Raw genomic sequence first — 16,402 nt, 5'->3', positions numbered from 1 at the left:
CAGGGAGAATCTGACAATAGACAATGGCTAATCCGCACCACAACACCCATTGTGTTCTCGGGTGAAATGTCTTCTAGTTTGATCCGTGGAGCCCAAATATTCCATCCTTTGAACTCAACCTAAAATGTATTTTTTCCTTTTGGTTTTAACAGCACAGCATTCTTTCATCAGGGAATCCACAACAAAAATGTTCTATTTTTGTGTTTGGGTATTTAGACAGCACTGAGGGGACATTTAACAATTGATTAAGGAAAAGGGAAAATGTGTACACAGCAGAAGGCCGTCTTCCCTATAAAGTAACACTGGATGGACTTATGCTCCATTTCTCCATAAAAGGTTAATTGAGGGCTCTGAAGTCGACCTGTTGCATTTACACCCTCACAGGGAACCCAGCAAAGTTATTGGCTTAACATGTACAACGTTTTATCCTTTTGGGCTGCACTACCCCCAATTGGACTGCATCTTTGTTGTATTATTTCCCTCCCTAAGAAAAACACATAGAAGCGAGCATTAAAGACCGGTTCTCACACCCGACCTATAGAGAGGCCTTGTGGGCCACGCTGCACATCTTAATTCTTTGAAAGCGATGCCTCACTCAGTGGGGGGTTCCTGCTGAAAAGAGGAACGCGACTAGACCTCGGCCTTGACAGGCTAATGCAGCATGCAGGGAGGAAGACGGCTCTGCTCCCAACATTATGGCCCCAGTGTTCCCAGTGCCATTCCCAATCTGGTTTTACATTCCTGATTGCCGGTAGGTGAGAACAGCAGATAGGTGTCTTATTGGCTGATTAACTGTGTTTACCTTGGCATTACTCTCCAGACTGACAGTCTCCAGTTTAAAGCTGCAGGGGATTTCCTCAAGGTCAGTCTCATCAATACTGAACAATGCCACATCACTGGATGAGGGAGGGAGGTAGCAGGAGGGTGTGACTGTGAGGCGAGGTGGGTGCCCTCTGAGCGCTGAGTGATGTAATCTGGTCAGTCATTGTATAGCGCTGCCCCTCGAGGCTTCAAGTACTTACCTTGAGTGCAGCACAATGACCAAGTCAGGAAGTCAGTGTTTTGGTGTACATCACATTTTGGCAGGTTTATAGCGCAATCGTACCATTATCAGCATCTCCATTGTGTAAAGTACAGTTTATGAGTTGCCTTATGTATTTAGTGAGATTAGACCAAGAGCTATACTGTAGGATAGGCAATGGAATACAGCATTTTTTGGGGGGGAGGGGGGGCTAGAATATGCAGTGCAAGAAGGCTTGATATCCTTCTGCAAACACAATTATCTGTGATTGGTTGTTATTTTATTTATGTGTATATCTCACATAAATCATGTCTACTGCTCCTAAGCGCCCCCCCCCCCAAAAAAAATAACATGTCTGTTTAAGAGGTCAACCTCAAGTCACATTGAACCTGCTGGCATTAGCTCCCTGCACCATGTCAGACAGCATTCTGTCTGCATATGCGAACATAAGAGGTTGATTTGGCTTGCAGACAGTTTTTTCACCAGCGAGGCAGTTCACTGCAATAAATGTGAAGCCCTCATTTGGTTTTGCCGAGTTCATTGTGACAGGGTCAAGTTTCAGTGCACCAATTATTTTACTCACTGCTTACTGTTGGTGATATGACATCCTCAGAGAAATAAAAATCTGCACCATAAAATAATCCCTCAAAGGTTTTTTACAAAGCACCTTTCGACCAGACAGTCAGGACCAGAATCAAATGCTTCATGTACAAATTAATACCTCATTGTTTTCTTGGGACAGCATCTAAACCACAGACACGTTTTTTATTACTGTTCACATTATAACGAGAGAACACTGTTGACAAATGAGCTCAGTACACATTCATTTTTCAACATCATACCCCCCAAATAACTGTGGCCCTGGGGATAAAGAACATCAAGGTAACATCAGCAATGATTAATGTATGTATTTAATACTTTTCATGAAGCTGCACATGAGATGAATTAGGCTAAGACTGGCTATAGCTCATTTAAAGTAGGTGTGTGTTCATGTGGTCAAAGCGATCAGGTAATTACCCAAACATAACACAACCTTTTCATTTATCATCTTCAAATCAAGAGTCTGTTTTTTACTTAAAAATACATACGTACAAAAAGTATGACCACATTTTCAGTAACAAGTTTTCAAAGAAATATATATAAATAATAATTTGAGTGTTTACAATTTGCTTATTATACATGAATAAATAATATTTCTAATCTTAAACAACAAAGGCTCTTCTCAAGTCCAAATCAACAGTAAATCTGTGGTTTTGCTCTTATTCACTTTTTAGGATTGAAGGTTTTCCTCAGGTCAAGAGAAAACTCTGGAGTTGATTTACAATAACTTGTATTTTCAAGGATACAATCTTGGTGTTTCGGTCCAAACTCAAGGCCCATTTGATCAGCACAGACTACACCCTTCTTCAACTATAAACTGGAGCCTGACATTCATTATTTCTGCTATGAACTGCCATGGTATTGCTGGTGTTTCTATCTACACCCACTTACACACAGGCAAGCATGAGTGTAGGGCACCTTCTGTTAGTTTGGGTGTTTTCCATGTTTCGTATAGCTCTTTTTAAAAAGCCGTGAAATTATTTTACCTTATTTCTATTCCCTTAAAGTTCATCATCCACAATGTTTAGACTGCTTTGGTTTGTGGCCAAACTAATGGCATTCCCATCAGCCTCAGGTGACCGGCGGAACATTAAACCTGCTAAAAGCATTATACCTGCCATAAATACCTGCACCACTGGGTTTAAGTTGTTCCAAATCATAGAATGCATATAAGTGGACATACAATGAACTACTATAGGTCACCACACTGTGACAGGGTTAAAGTTGTGAGATGAATACCAAGACAACACCCCCATGAACAACGTTGTGGTAGCGACCTATCACTCACAAGGTAGCCACGCCCAACAGCATAACCTGCTTTATGATCTGCTTTACTCTTAATGGGAACATCTTTTACGAAATGAGCACCACGCTGTATTGAAGATCATCTGAGTTCTGGTTCAAGGTAGCCTATGAGTTGAAAGATCATTGTGTCCTAAAATATCTCATTCCCTTCGACTCAGTGGCGCTCGGAGCCTCCCCCTTGGGGACCTCCGGCTAATAACGGCATACAATCAAGTGTCTCACTTTTTTGTCATATTAGGGCATAACGAGAAAGGGAGAGAGAGCAATGCAGCAAGGGAGTGAGAGCGAGAGAGAGAAAGAGAGAGAGAGTTCCTCCTCCGGATTCTCAGGCCTTTGCAGGTCTGCCTCAGTGGCAGAATGGACAGTTCCTGTGTTTGTGCCTGTTCCTGTCTCCTGCTGTCACCCTGAGGCATGTCGCCATTGTTTCCGCATCGAGAGACGGAGGTTAGGGCTGCTCCCTCTCTCTGAGAGAGCACTAGGCCAGGCTCCAAGCAGAGCTGGTCACACCTAAACAAATCAGAGATGCAGTTGGACAACAGACTGCTGAGCACACACACACACACACGCACACACACGCACACACACACACACACACACACACACACACGGTGCACACGTCCACCTTTTATTGTTCAAGAGGGGGATTCCAGGTTTTCCCGTAAACACTGTGCAGGTAAACAGACTCCCTGTCTGGCACAAGAGATTAGAAAGGTGGCTTTATTCTACTGTACTCTTCTATGCTGAACTCAAATGTACTCTTTGCTTTAGTCTTGTTTTTTGGTCAATAACGGATACCCTAAAACAGTAGAGGACTGCAAAGAATTTAAAAACAAAACATGTAAATATATTAAAAGTTACACATGCACCCCCTGAATAGACGTTGCTCAGGATCATTTTCTGGTTTTCTCATCATATATATGTGTGATGAATTGTATGCGGGCAAATTCCAGCTCTGACTTTTCAAAGAATACAGATTCCACTGAGCTGCAGTGTCCTGGCAGCTCTGCAGGATTCAGAGCGGCATGTTTATACGGGCTTCTCACCTCGCAGAGAGCGTAAATTGGGGTAATTTATATGTCAAATGACCATGATGTTTGTTCTGGCATATGTATTCGATGCTCTTAAAATAAATTCAGTGTGGCGGTGCGATGGAACACGTGTAAAGAAATCATCCCAAATACTGTGTTAAAGGCCCATTATTTCAAAATTCATCTCTGCTCTCTATCAAGATGACAGCAGACACGCTGGGTGGCCATGGAGCAGGAGGTGTCACTGGAACAGCTGGATGTGTTGTGTTGATCAAGAGTACTTATAATAATTGCGGAGATACTGTTAAACATTGCACATGTTGCCATGAGAGATTGCAAGAGATTAAAGATTGTAAACAAACCCTGTCCCGCTGAAAAAGCAAAAACATTCCACTTGGACTATTGATTTTGATCAACTACGTCTATATCAGGCTGTTAACTTGTTTGCTTAGTTTTCTACACACAAACACGGTATGGCCAAAAGTATGTGGACACTGCACAGCAAAAAAGGACATAGTTGGAGACAACAGTTTTGGGGAAGACCCACTCCTTGTCCCAGTGCCTCACTAGTGCTCTTGTTAAGGTTCCAGTGGTTTGGAATAAGATGTTCAACAACAATGTTAATTTGTGCGTGTAACGTAAATGATCACTGCACTGCAGGAGTTAGACTCACATCGTCTTCCATGCATCCATCTTTTACATCTCTCCTAATGCAAACACTGAGTATAAATGTCCTTTATCTCCCTCCACATCTCCTTCACTTTCTGTCCTGTGACCCTCCGCTTAGCTCCTGTGGTTTTATTTGCTCAGCTGGCAGCAGACGCCTGGACCCGGAGCTACTTAGACCTAGACCAGTACCCGCTGGCTTCATATGTTATCTGAAAGGCTTTTTTTGGTCCTCTACCAAAGCATGTTTCATATTTTCTTTTACGCCTTCAACACACATTAGGCTCATTTCACCTCACCTAATAGCACTTGTCCTTTCATGTGTATATTCAGCGTGTCTATATAAACAGTTCAGAGTGCGAAGTCAGGTAGCTTCAGGGGAAATCATCCCAGAAGGTGATCACTAAGACAGAAAAACTAAACACTGCAGGACACAATTATCTTTTCTATTTTTAATAGATCACTAATATTCACGGGTTAAAAAGCATCTGTTTTGCGTTGTCATCGACTTCAGGTAGCGATGGCGCATAAGGCATTGGCTTTGACTGTGAAATCCACCATTTTGCAGCCGAGATCAAGTTCTTAACTAATGGCTGATGCCATCTGGTCCTGATGAGGAAAGGAAACACTCCATGAGCCTTATGTAAAAGCTTGTTATTTCACCGTTCGTGGGGTATGAGTTTGTCCAAACAGAGGCAAAGTGTATGTGATAGATTGTAGTGATGATTAAGTGGGTTGTTTTGACTATGACATTAGCGATCTGCTGTTGATCTCATTGCAGACACGAGCGCCAATATGTCATCTTTTTGGAGGGCCTCTGGTTTCAGTGGAAATTACTGTGAGTATCATTCCTCATCAAATATAAACAGATTCTGATGATCCTCATTTGTGAAATATAATCAACCATCGTCATTCACTATATAGTTTCCACCCAGGGTGATCAGAACATTTTAAGTGATATGATTAAATTGATTTTATTACATTTAATAACAGACACACTGATTTTGCTGCATTGAAAACAGCTGGTTAATTGGTGGAGGAATATCCTGGTTTAAAACATGTATTGCGTTTATTATTTTGGCCAAAACACATTTTTTAATGTAATTTGGCCACTTGGCGTGCAGTGGAAACGAGCTGTGAACAGAAAGCGGACATATCATCACCTTTTTAGCTGATATGGCAAGCGATATATGTCAGCAAATAGTTTAGGTGTGAACAGTTCTCCGGTAATGACATGCTTTATACGTTATTTTAGTAGACATCATGCAGTCTAATACTGACATTAGTTTGTGATTTCACAGACATTGGTGTAAGAAGAGTCGAAAGCCATGCGAGCAGCTCCATGAGGCTGAACAGCAGCGCTTTGAGCTAAATGCAAAAGGGGCATGCTAACATGCTCACAATGGAATTATTAACATGCTGATGTTTCCCAGATATTATGTTGACCATGTTCACCATCTTCATTTAGTGTTTTAGCATGCTACTTTTTTTAGTTAGCACGAGACACAGTAGAGCTGAGGCTGATGGGATGAAGAGCCAGCAGGTCGTATATTGGCCATGCCGCCCTTTGCTGTCTCTCTTGAAGCTGACAGTGAACAGGACTTTTCTTTTATTGAGGTCTTAAACCCTTCAACTCTGAGCCTCGGGTGACCTCACTTCAGTCAGCTCAATCAGGAAACATCACTAATACAACAGACAGGATTGTACAATGATGAATCACTTGCATGGTCCTCCATTACACATGAAGACAAATATACATGTCTGCAGTGCATGTGTTCACACTGTCAACAGAACCACTTCCCCTTTAAAGTATTTGGAAATTGCGCTCTAATTTAATTTGTAACAGCTTGACCCTCTTTAGTCTTGAGATCTCTCCTCCAGTATTCAGAATGGCCTGACGGGGACTTGAACATGATGTATCTGCTTTCGGTGGATTTGAGCCTTTGTGTGAATAAAGTGGTTTTGCATTAACAGCAGGGTGCAGCACTCCAGAGGGACGCATGGGAACAAAGGCTGATGTGTAGGCAGGCGGTTGTTGTGAACCCGACTGCTTTCAGACCGTGGAGAGGAAAGGGAAGGTGGTCATCGTGGTAGTTTAGACTCGTTTTAGGTGCACAATTTAACTGCCCCAGATTGTTCATAGAATTCCCACGTGTTGTTATATTGCACAGTTCACTGTAAATCACATTTTTATTTCAAAATTAGATCCATTGAGCTTTTGGATTTCTTCGGACTTAAAGTGAACTTGCATATTCTGTTGCTCCCCACTACGCTTCTTAATGACGTTTGAAACGTATGCACAATATAAACTAGGAATCTCTGTCTGTATGTGTACATGCATAAAATGTTCTTTGCATATCTCGAGATCCGTTCATCTACACGCATTTGCACGTCCAAGCCCCAGCAGCGGGGTTACAGGGCTCTGCAGACTACGTTTAGATCGTGGTGTGCAGCGGCTCTTTATGCCGAAGCTTAATAACTGCAGTTCACTATCGCTGCTCACGTTACGGCACTGCACTTTCAGAAAGTCTCTTCTTTAATGCATTCAAGCTGCTGTAGTTGTTTCTACACAGTTAAGTAAATAAAGAGTTTGTGTGTTAAACAATCCAACAATTAGCTTCATTTGAAGTTAAAGGCCTTAAAGGGACACTTGTAACTTATGCTGAACAGAATCCAATGTGGCCAATACCTTTGGCAACTATATGAAAATGATAAATGCTAAAAATGTAACATAACAGTAGCACAAGAGTAAGTTTGCTAACATTGGCTTACAGCTAACGTAAGCTTGTCCCAGCACGCCTCTACAACTGTTACAAAAACTGCAGACCCACTTAACAATTAAAGTGATTTATTAACCAAAAAGTACGTCAAACAAATAGATGGGAGGAACCTGTCAAATAAGTAGCGTATACAGGGAGTGCACGCTGTATGGATGTTGTCTTGTAAAAACGAGGAAACGAAACCAAAAGCCCCAACAAAGGTAAGGGGTGAAAAGAGTGCAGATCTGCCAACTAAGGACTGCTGCTGCTCTGGCTTTCGTGCGTGGTGCCCGTCTGTGGCCCCGGCCGCACACTGATTACACTCAATCAGGTCTGCAGCCCTGGAGAGAGAAACAGCAGAGAAACCAAACAGACCATACAAGGCGGTAGCAGCAAAACTGACCAAACGTTTTATTTATAATGAATTCAAATCTTTATTTGAAAGAGGAAGAATGTTTAGTTCCTTCTTTTAAAAGTTGCATAGTCCCACTTTAAAGGGCGTGTCTGTAAATATGAGTGGACTTGCAAAACATGCACAACTATTTTGCGTGTGCTTTTTGTTGAAAGAAATCACAAATTGCCTTCAAAGGGTTCCCCACCACCACAATGTAAAGGTGCAGTCAGTGGTTCTAATACAATACACAATTCAGCGATCAACTTACGGTCCACTAACTGTCGGTTTTGTGTGTGCGCTGAATAAGAATCAGGTGTTCATACACAGCCGCGGTTCTGTAAAGGGGAAACCAACAAAGTGGCTTGGACCCAGTCACACGACACAATTCTAGCCAATGAGCAACAGAGGAAAGGCCACGGCTGTACAACGAGACTGGCTCATGCTAACATTTGCTTGGTTGGAGTATGGCTTATGTTATTCTGCAAAAAGTGTGTTTACATCAGAAATGAGTTAGGACAGACACAACAGTCAAGGTTTTAGCCACGCTGCAGCAAGAAAAGACCATAATGGACTGAAATATCTATTAAATCATAACAACAATACCTGCACCTTAACCAAACCAGGGTTCTTATATTTCACATCATATTCTTAATATGAAATGAAATAGTGATGCGAAGGACTGACGAGAAAACGAGGAGAACACATAACAGAGACTAGTGTACATGTACAGGTACTAACACACAGACGATGTGATGAAGATGGCATGAGTCGGACAAGAAGTTGATTTAAGTTACAAATGATGACGTTATTATAATTGCCTTAAAACATTGTAATGAAAACAGCAGCCCCCCAAGGGCCAGTGGATGCCTCTCTTTGGGCAACAAACAGTCCAGAAACAGCTCTGCACTCATAGAGTCTGCCTGAGAAAACTCATCACCTCATGTCAGAGCCAAAGTTTACTCAGCAATCATCCCCAAACTCACAGTACACTGGATACTGCACAAACATGTAATAACAGAAAGAAAGCAAAAGAATATGTTCGCAAATGTATTGAGTAATAAAACAATCAGTTAGCTTGTCTTGCAGGTTTGAATTGGCTTCGTAAACTATTTATTTGAAAGGCTTGTGTCACAAGTGCATACTTACTTTGGCGGAGTGGCATTGGCACGACGGCTTGAGCCAATAGTACACCAACTCGTCTTTTCCTGTATTTAGCTGTGTGTTTATTTTGAATTTGTAATCTATGCTTACTTTATTGGTATCTGTGTTTATATTTTTCGCTCATTAGAATTTCAAAACATTTGCCAAATATTTTATGGTCAAACTGCGCTCGGCGGCTAACCAGCCAGCCGAGCGTCTGTCTTTTGTTGTGCCCGAGGCATTTTGCCTGCATTCATACTGCAGCTTGAATACTGGCCGCCTGCATGTTTGCTCTGTGTTTTAGGCTCTCTTGACGTGTGCGGCAGCAGTTGCCAGAGCAGATGGCAGCATTTGGTTCCATCTCATGTTAAAATGAATAATTACAAAGATAGCTAATCAAGACTAATGACTTTTTTAACACCGGGTTTTCTGTTCCGAGGTGATGGCTCACTCCTCAGTCAACAGATAAAATGCGGTGTGAACGGTCATGCTGTGTTGACAGAGCTGTCGACAGAGACACACACACCCAACAAATGGCTAAATACCCTGTCATTTTGGAAGTGATATGCTTAACACACATGCATCCCCCCCCCCATCTCTCTCTCTCTACCCACTGACTGCATGAAAACTCCTCAGACACCAGAGGACATAATTGGCCTGGGAAGAAGCGGCAGACAAAACAAGCAGCTTGAAGTTCTGTGGCTGTTCAGTGATACAGAAAAATTACATTTGCACACATTTTAGTAATTCACCTTCTGTATTTAACATCATTTATCTGTAAAATCTCTGTAAAAAGTCTATCTTTGAGATCCCTTAAATGTATTTTACAAGACAAGAGTCACAAACTTTGGTCAACCAGTTGACTAAAAATGTTGTTGGGCTCTTGGGAAAGTTCTTCTTTAAACTTATGGCTGATTGTTCTGCAGCACAGGATTGTACTGCCCAAAATAAATAATATGATATTACATTGAGAGCACAATTTGTTTGTTTTCTTCTCCATGACCCACTCTCTGCAGACTTAATCCCTTCATTTTTCATCTAGTGCCATCATCAGGTCAAATTTAAATTTCTCCAACACTTACCTGCAAAACTAACTAATGGCATTCCCATTAGGCCCAGCTGTAATTTGTCATCATCTATTTTGTGCTAATTAGCAAATGTTAGCATGGTAACACCTCTGTACCTAGTGCAGCCTCACAGAGCCATTAGGTCGAAGACCAAAATCATAAAACAAACGAGATTGGCAGAATTTGATGTTATGTTCCACCTTATGTTTTGTATTTCTTTCTTTAAAGCACAGGGATTAGTCCAGCGTTATTCAAGCACAAACGAGGCAAACAGGAAGCAACATGGTGGTCTCGGTCATCTCAACCATGGTCTTTTTCTACAGTAAGTAAGTACATAAGGCATCATGTTTGACATGAGTTACATTTACACATTGATGTTAAATGACTATGTTGAATATAAATATGACCTTTTAATTGCTGATAAATACCTCCCTTTATGATACAAAAATGTGGCTAAGTGGGACGTCCTGTGAATCCTCTCAGTACACCCGCTCTCCCTTACAAACGGCCTCTGATGCTTCCCAGACACCAAAATCATCCACTGGCCACACAGACTGTTTCAATCATCTGGAAAGTATGTGCAATGTAATATATATATATATATATAATAATTCCTGGGAAGCAAAAGATTTATGATTTCAATCAGCTGAGGACAACAGCTTCATCGAGGAAGAAATTACTTATTTGACTCACACACTTTCAGATCTCTGTCTTTGCTCACCACGCGTGACTCCGATGCATTTCTCGACTTCAACACGCCATTTACTCCAACAAAGGACGCACTGTTTTAGGGACGATGGCAGCCGTGACCCTAAATTCTCATTTCTCATTCAGATTGACATCTTCATTCGCTGTTCCCAACCTAATCTGGTCCTCCCTCGAATGAATCAAAGTGCTTTATGTGTGGCGGCAGTGGGCTACGGCTATTGCTGTCTCCGTCTGGTTCTGGTGGCAGCCAGTGCTTAGAATTATGGATCTACCAGCTGTTTACAAGTGGCTATCAGACCATCTAGTGGAGACTGAGCAAGGACTGAATGGTTGGGGAAAGCACCAGAATCTTTTATGTTGGTTGAGTGGCCTCCTGTGGCCTTCTGAAATCCCCTTTAGACCAACCTTACCCCGCCTGCAATCTCCTCAATATGTGAGAGATTGTCTGATAGTTGTTCTGTTCATGTCCTGTGTTCTCTGAAATGTACTTTGTTGTTAGTCTCTGTTGTTGAAAGCACTTCAAAAATACATCTGAGGTGAATCAGTTTATGTTCACACACACACACACACACACACACACACACACACACACACATGCACATCCACATACATGACAAGGTAAACCATACAGATTGGATGTGTTTTTTGTGAGTGATGCATGTTAAAATAACCCAGATTAGTTATCGTTTTTGAGAGAGAGATAGATACAGAGAGATGGGTCCTCCATTTAAGTCAACATAAACCAAGACGGTTCTCCAAAGCAAATGCCCAAAACAACATAAGTTTAAGTTAACAAGACAAAGGAATTATGTTCCTGTTCTGTCGTGAGCAAAGGAGGAAGGTGTGTGACTGTATTTTCCTGCTACCTGCCGACAGTGAGCATTGATTTCTATACCATGACTATATATGTTCTTGAGCAGTTACCAAGTGGTTATTGTTGTAACCGTGATGACGAAGGTCCCCTAACAGTCAGGAGACCTTAATTTTATGAAAATATTTGACCCCAAACCACTATATTTTTCTTACCATGGAAAAAATATCTTAAACCAAACCATGACCTCTCCTTCACCTAACAAGTCACTTGTGTGTCTAATCCTAAACAAACCATAACCATACCTGTGTATGGTCAAACAATGTTGTTGTGTGTCGTTCTAGAGATCATGGAACAATGATGAATGTATTCATTTAAAAAAGACCATTTTTACAAACTGTTTCAAATAAAAAATGGCAAGGATTTCTTCTTTGTTAATGGATGGAAGTGTTTTTCGGCCGATTGCCTCCAGCAGTCCTGTGTTAAATTGTATCAATACCTAAACAATTTAAAAGTGTGGTTTCCATCCAGGCATGCCAGCCAGGGCATTACGATGGTTGTGTGATCAGTAAATGAAAATAATCTAAAATATAATTTCCAACCAGCTCCATCTTACCAGAACTGAGGAACAATTTAGTTTTTCATCAAATAAATCAAGAGAGGAGGAAAAGGCAGAGGAGGACGGTTTGAAACGTTTTGACATACGTTGAGTTTTTTAATGTTATTCACATTAGCATGGACATGCCCTGAAAGTCTCTGAAACTCAGCTGGGCCGCCGTTTGTCCGTCCGCTCTAAATATATACATTCATCATTAACATATCCATGCAGCTCTTTCCCAGTGTGCCCTGATGTGTAGCAGGGGAATCGTGTGTAAATGTGAAGTCGTAGCGGGGCACTGAGATCAGCATGCATTGGTCCAGGATGGTTCACATCTATTAAAAGGCTCCTCGTGGCTCCCTGAGGGACGATTTTGCGGGGGAAAGCTAAACTATGCCACCCAAGGTAGTTCCACAACCTTTGACCCTCGTGGCCTCCCTCTCTGGCTGTCAAATCATGTGACCTGTCTCTCCACAGGAGGTAGTCACGGATCAGCTGTTTTCCACTGCAGCGTTTTATTGTACTTTCCCACCCATAGTGAGCACTTTGAGTTATTTGTCTACTAGCTGCAAATTGATAAATCTTTACACCCCAAGTTTACACTTTGTGTATTCGTGAGTGTGTGTTTATGCTTGCTTACGTATACCGTATGTGAGAGGCTATGTATATGCTTATTTTTTAATGTGTCCTTGTGGCAACAAATAAAAAAACAAGGATTTCCGTGTTATGAATCAAGTTTGACCAACGGGGTCAGACGTCAATGTATTTTACACTTTGTCAGTTTAATGTCTAAAAGATGTCAAGTCATCAGTCGTTACAAACTTTCTCATGATTGATGACGGGGGAAAAGCTCTGTTCTTATTTATAGCTGCCTTTTTTTTTTTTTTAATGCCATGTAAGGAGATGCCTCTGCATTGTTGCTGCAAAGCCAAAAGACAACATTGTTGCCAAAGAATATTTAGACAGATTTTTAGCCCTCGATGCGGTCCCTATAGCTCAAGAGACCATTGTCGGGCTGTGCATGAACCTCCTCTTTTGGAGTGAAATGAAGATGAGATAGAAGCACTGTTTGGCTTTCCCACACTACAAACTGTCATCTGCTGATGAAGCTATGCTAGTGCTAACAGGCCTATAACATCACAGACGTTCAATAAGAAGTGGATGTAGTGACTGTGACGTCCCCGAGTGGTGTGGGAACTGCCATGTTGATGTCTTGAGCATTTCAGTTGTCACCATCTGGATTTTTTGTGACACGAAAGGGTGGAGAGAAGTACAAGACATATAGGAGATCAAAAAGGTTTCCGTTAACTTTCATGAACTGCAAAAACACATCGAGAAAGTTGTAAGAGGAAAACAAGGATAACTTAGGACAACACTGTGGTAGAGACCTGTCAATCACAAAGTAGCCACTCCCTGAAGCATACCTTGATTTATGGTCTATTTTACTTTAAATGGGACCATAATGCTGTATTGAAGAAGACTTGATTGAGTGACCATAAACTCATGTTTACAATGTTTACTGGGGGTAATAAATCAAATTAATCAGATTATTTTTTGTAACCGGAGGAGTCGGCTATTAGAAAGAATACAAGGTTAAGGCACTTCAGGATTGGCTTCCCTTTTCAGACCCGGAGGTTGCCGCATGGTCGATATCTACATGTATGCTATCTATGACAAATAATCACAAATAACTCTGTACAGCTCAGTTCAGAGGTTTGTAGTCACTGACTATAATGTTTGTTAACTTTATTTTACTTTTTTTCTAAGTGGTCGCATCATCGTTTAGAAAAACAGATTATAGATTTATAAAGAAAACAGACATAGCATTAAAATGTTTGAAGGGATTTGAATTGACCTGATTGACGTGTGTCACACTTGAGGTGGATGCTGCATGTTCAATCCACCTCCCCAAATATGGACTTCTTGGGTCCAGTTGTTGACAAACACTGCAGTGGGGAGGAAACCCAGATACAATCTCTAAAACGTACCCTGTGATGCCATATCCAAGGAGTGTATGGTTTTCCCTCAGTGTTTTGCCACAGTAAAACATAGTTATTTTGTTAAGACTTCAACGTATTTATTGAGGCAAATCTTCTTGTTATGCCTTCACCATCATTTCGCTCAGCACATGCACACCTGGAAGCTGCCCTGAACACACACATGGGCCTCTGACCAGCTGTGCTGTAATACAAGGGGGTTAAGCATATCGTTGATGAGGGAATGGAGACGTGTCAGTGTGTCTCCTACCCACAGTTCTCAGTCAGTCTGGGGATTTGAACAGGCAACAAGCCTGCGTCTCTAAACTTGATGCCACCGCTACCTTGCTTGGAGTGTAACTCAGAACAGAGCATTAACACCAGAGGACACATACACTGGTTGTGCATTTACATTTGATAATTATGGTTCACATTACACTGTGTGACCCTTCCGTCTCAACCATGATCATTTCTGTATATTGTCTGCAACAGACAACAATAAAACTAAGCCTAAAACACGGTGCTGAATCACATGTGTTGAGCTTTGACTTCACGTGATTAAATAACTGTTGTACCGGGATGTCAGTTGCCTGCAGTTTTATCTCCAAAGGGAGTTTGGTTACATGTGCTTACATTTGCTGACTGCCTTTGGTGTTTGTGTCCTGCTCATTTGTTCACGCACTGTATTTTACATCACACCTACAAAATGAGGCCGTATGACACAGAAACTTATGAAACACATATGAGGATTTCACTTTGCCCTTTTCACATGTAAAGTAAAGTTCACGGTCTGGACTCCATACAGGGTATGAGAAAAACTTAACCTCTCGAGAGTCCGCCAGTCCAGTCCAATATAATGTGACGTCTTGGCCAATAACCACACTGAGAAAAGAATATGTTGGATGCTTGTTTGTGTTTTCTTTTGGACCAAAGCCGGAGGAACTGCTTGCTTAGGAGGAGCCAGGCTTGTCGTTACCTTGTTCAACACGCCGTGACTTTACAGGAATTCAGATCATTCATAATGCATTTAATGTTGCATTTAGGTTTGCACAATATTCATTTTCTTTAAGTAAGCAAGATGTTTTACTTGTTTAAATATGGTGTAAAAGCGACGTTTTTGTAAATCCTGCCGAATAGGTTATGGTAACACGAACATTGGTATGTTCGTTCTCTGAGATGAAGGGCTTCATCGAACACCGTGGAGAAAATTCAAGCCGTCTCCTCTGTCACCAGAAAGTGTTACAGATGTGTGAAAAAGATCCAACAGATGACACAGTCGACCAGTAAAAACAATAATACACCGAGAATAATGGTAAACAATGAGGAAGTTGAGAGAAAGCAGCGGCAGTAATGGGTGTGGTCTCAGACCTGGGGAGCGAATTAAGATGTGCTTCAGAGAAACGTAGGCGGATATGCCTGAACTCGGCTCTCCGTGGCTCATCAGACTTCAGAGAAATGTGGACTTCAAAGGCCCGCCTCTTAATTGCTCTTGCATGGAGTTATGCTGTAAAAAACGTCATGTCATAACAGGTTTATTATGATATTCAAACTTCAGTCACATACTCAGGCAGGCATTAATCCCTAGAAAAGGTGAAAAGTTATAATCTAATGTGAAAACATATGTTTCAAATGCAGATAAAGTCATATTATGTTGAAAATAAGGTCAGCATGTTCATTATGTTCTTATTATTTTTTATTTATTAGGGTCCGAGCAACTGAGAAAGTCCCTATTTGTTGTACCTGTAATTTTAGTTTAGTTTTTCTTTAACTTTTAGGATGTTATAATTATGTTATGTAAAGCGTCTTTGAGTATCACAAAAAGCACTATATAAATTAAATGCATTGTTATTGCATTATTATTATTATTCTTTTACGAATTGAAATGACGAACAATTTCATTCAAGGCAATTAATGATGCAACATTGAAAAAAGTTATATTTTAATCACATAAATTGTTTCATATATCTAATAAATAATCAAGATTGTAAAAGGATGCATGGAATCTCTTTGCTGATGATGGGATCGGGTATTCAGTTACTTCTTTCAAGTAAAAAGAGCAATACTGCAATACAGAACAACTTCCCTGTGAGTGTTAAATTACTTTTGTTTGATTGTTATTACTCATGCATTATTGTGCAAGTTCCTTTTTTTCTGTTGGTTGAGGTACAGCTAAATACAAATATGTTCTATACTGTTGGGTATTTTGATTTCTAATAATTCATCAACCCCATTATTGTATGTAAAATCTTAAGCAACTTGTGACTGAAGCTATCAATTACATGAAGCAAAACATACAATATTAGCAACTTTATTAAACCATTGCATATTC

The sequence above is a fragment of the Cyclopterus lumpus genome, chromosome 1 (genome assembly GCF_009769545.1).
Source record: "Cyclopterus lumpus isolate fCycLum1 chromosome 1, fCycLum1.pri, whole genome shotgun sequence".
Classification (NCBI taxonomy): Eukaryota; Metazoa; Chordata; class Actinopteri; order Perciformes; family Cyclopteridae; genus Cyclopterus; species Cyclopterus lumpus.
The sequence above is the reverse complement of the archived record's forward strand: the minus strand, read 5'-3'. Positions refer to the sequence as shown.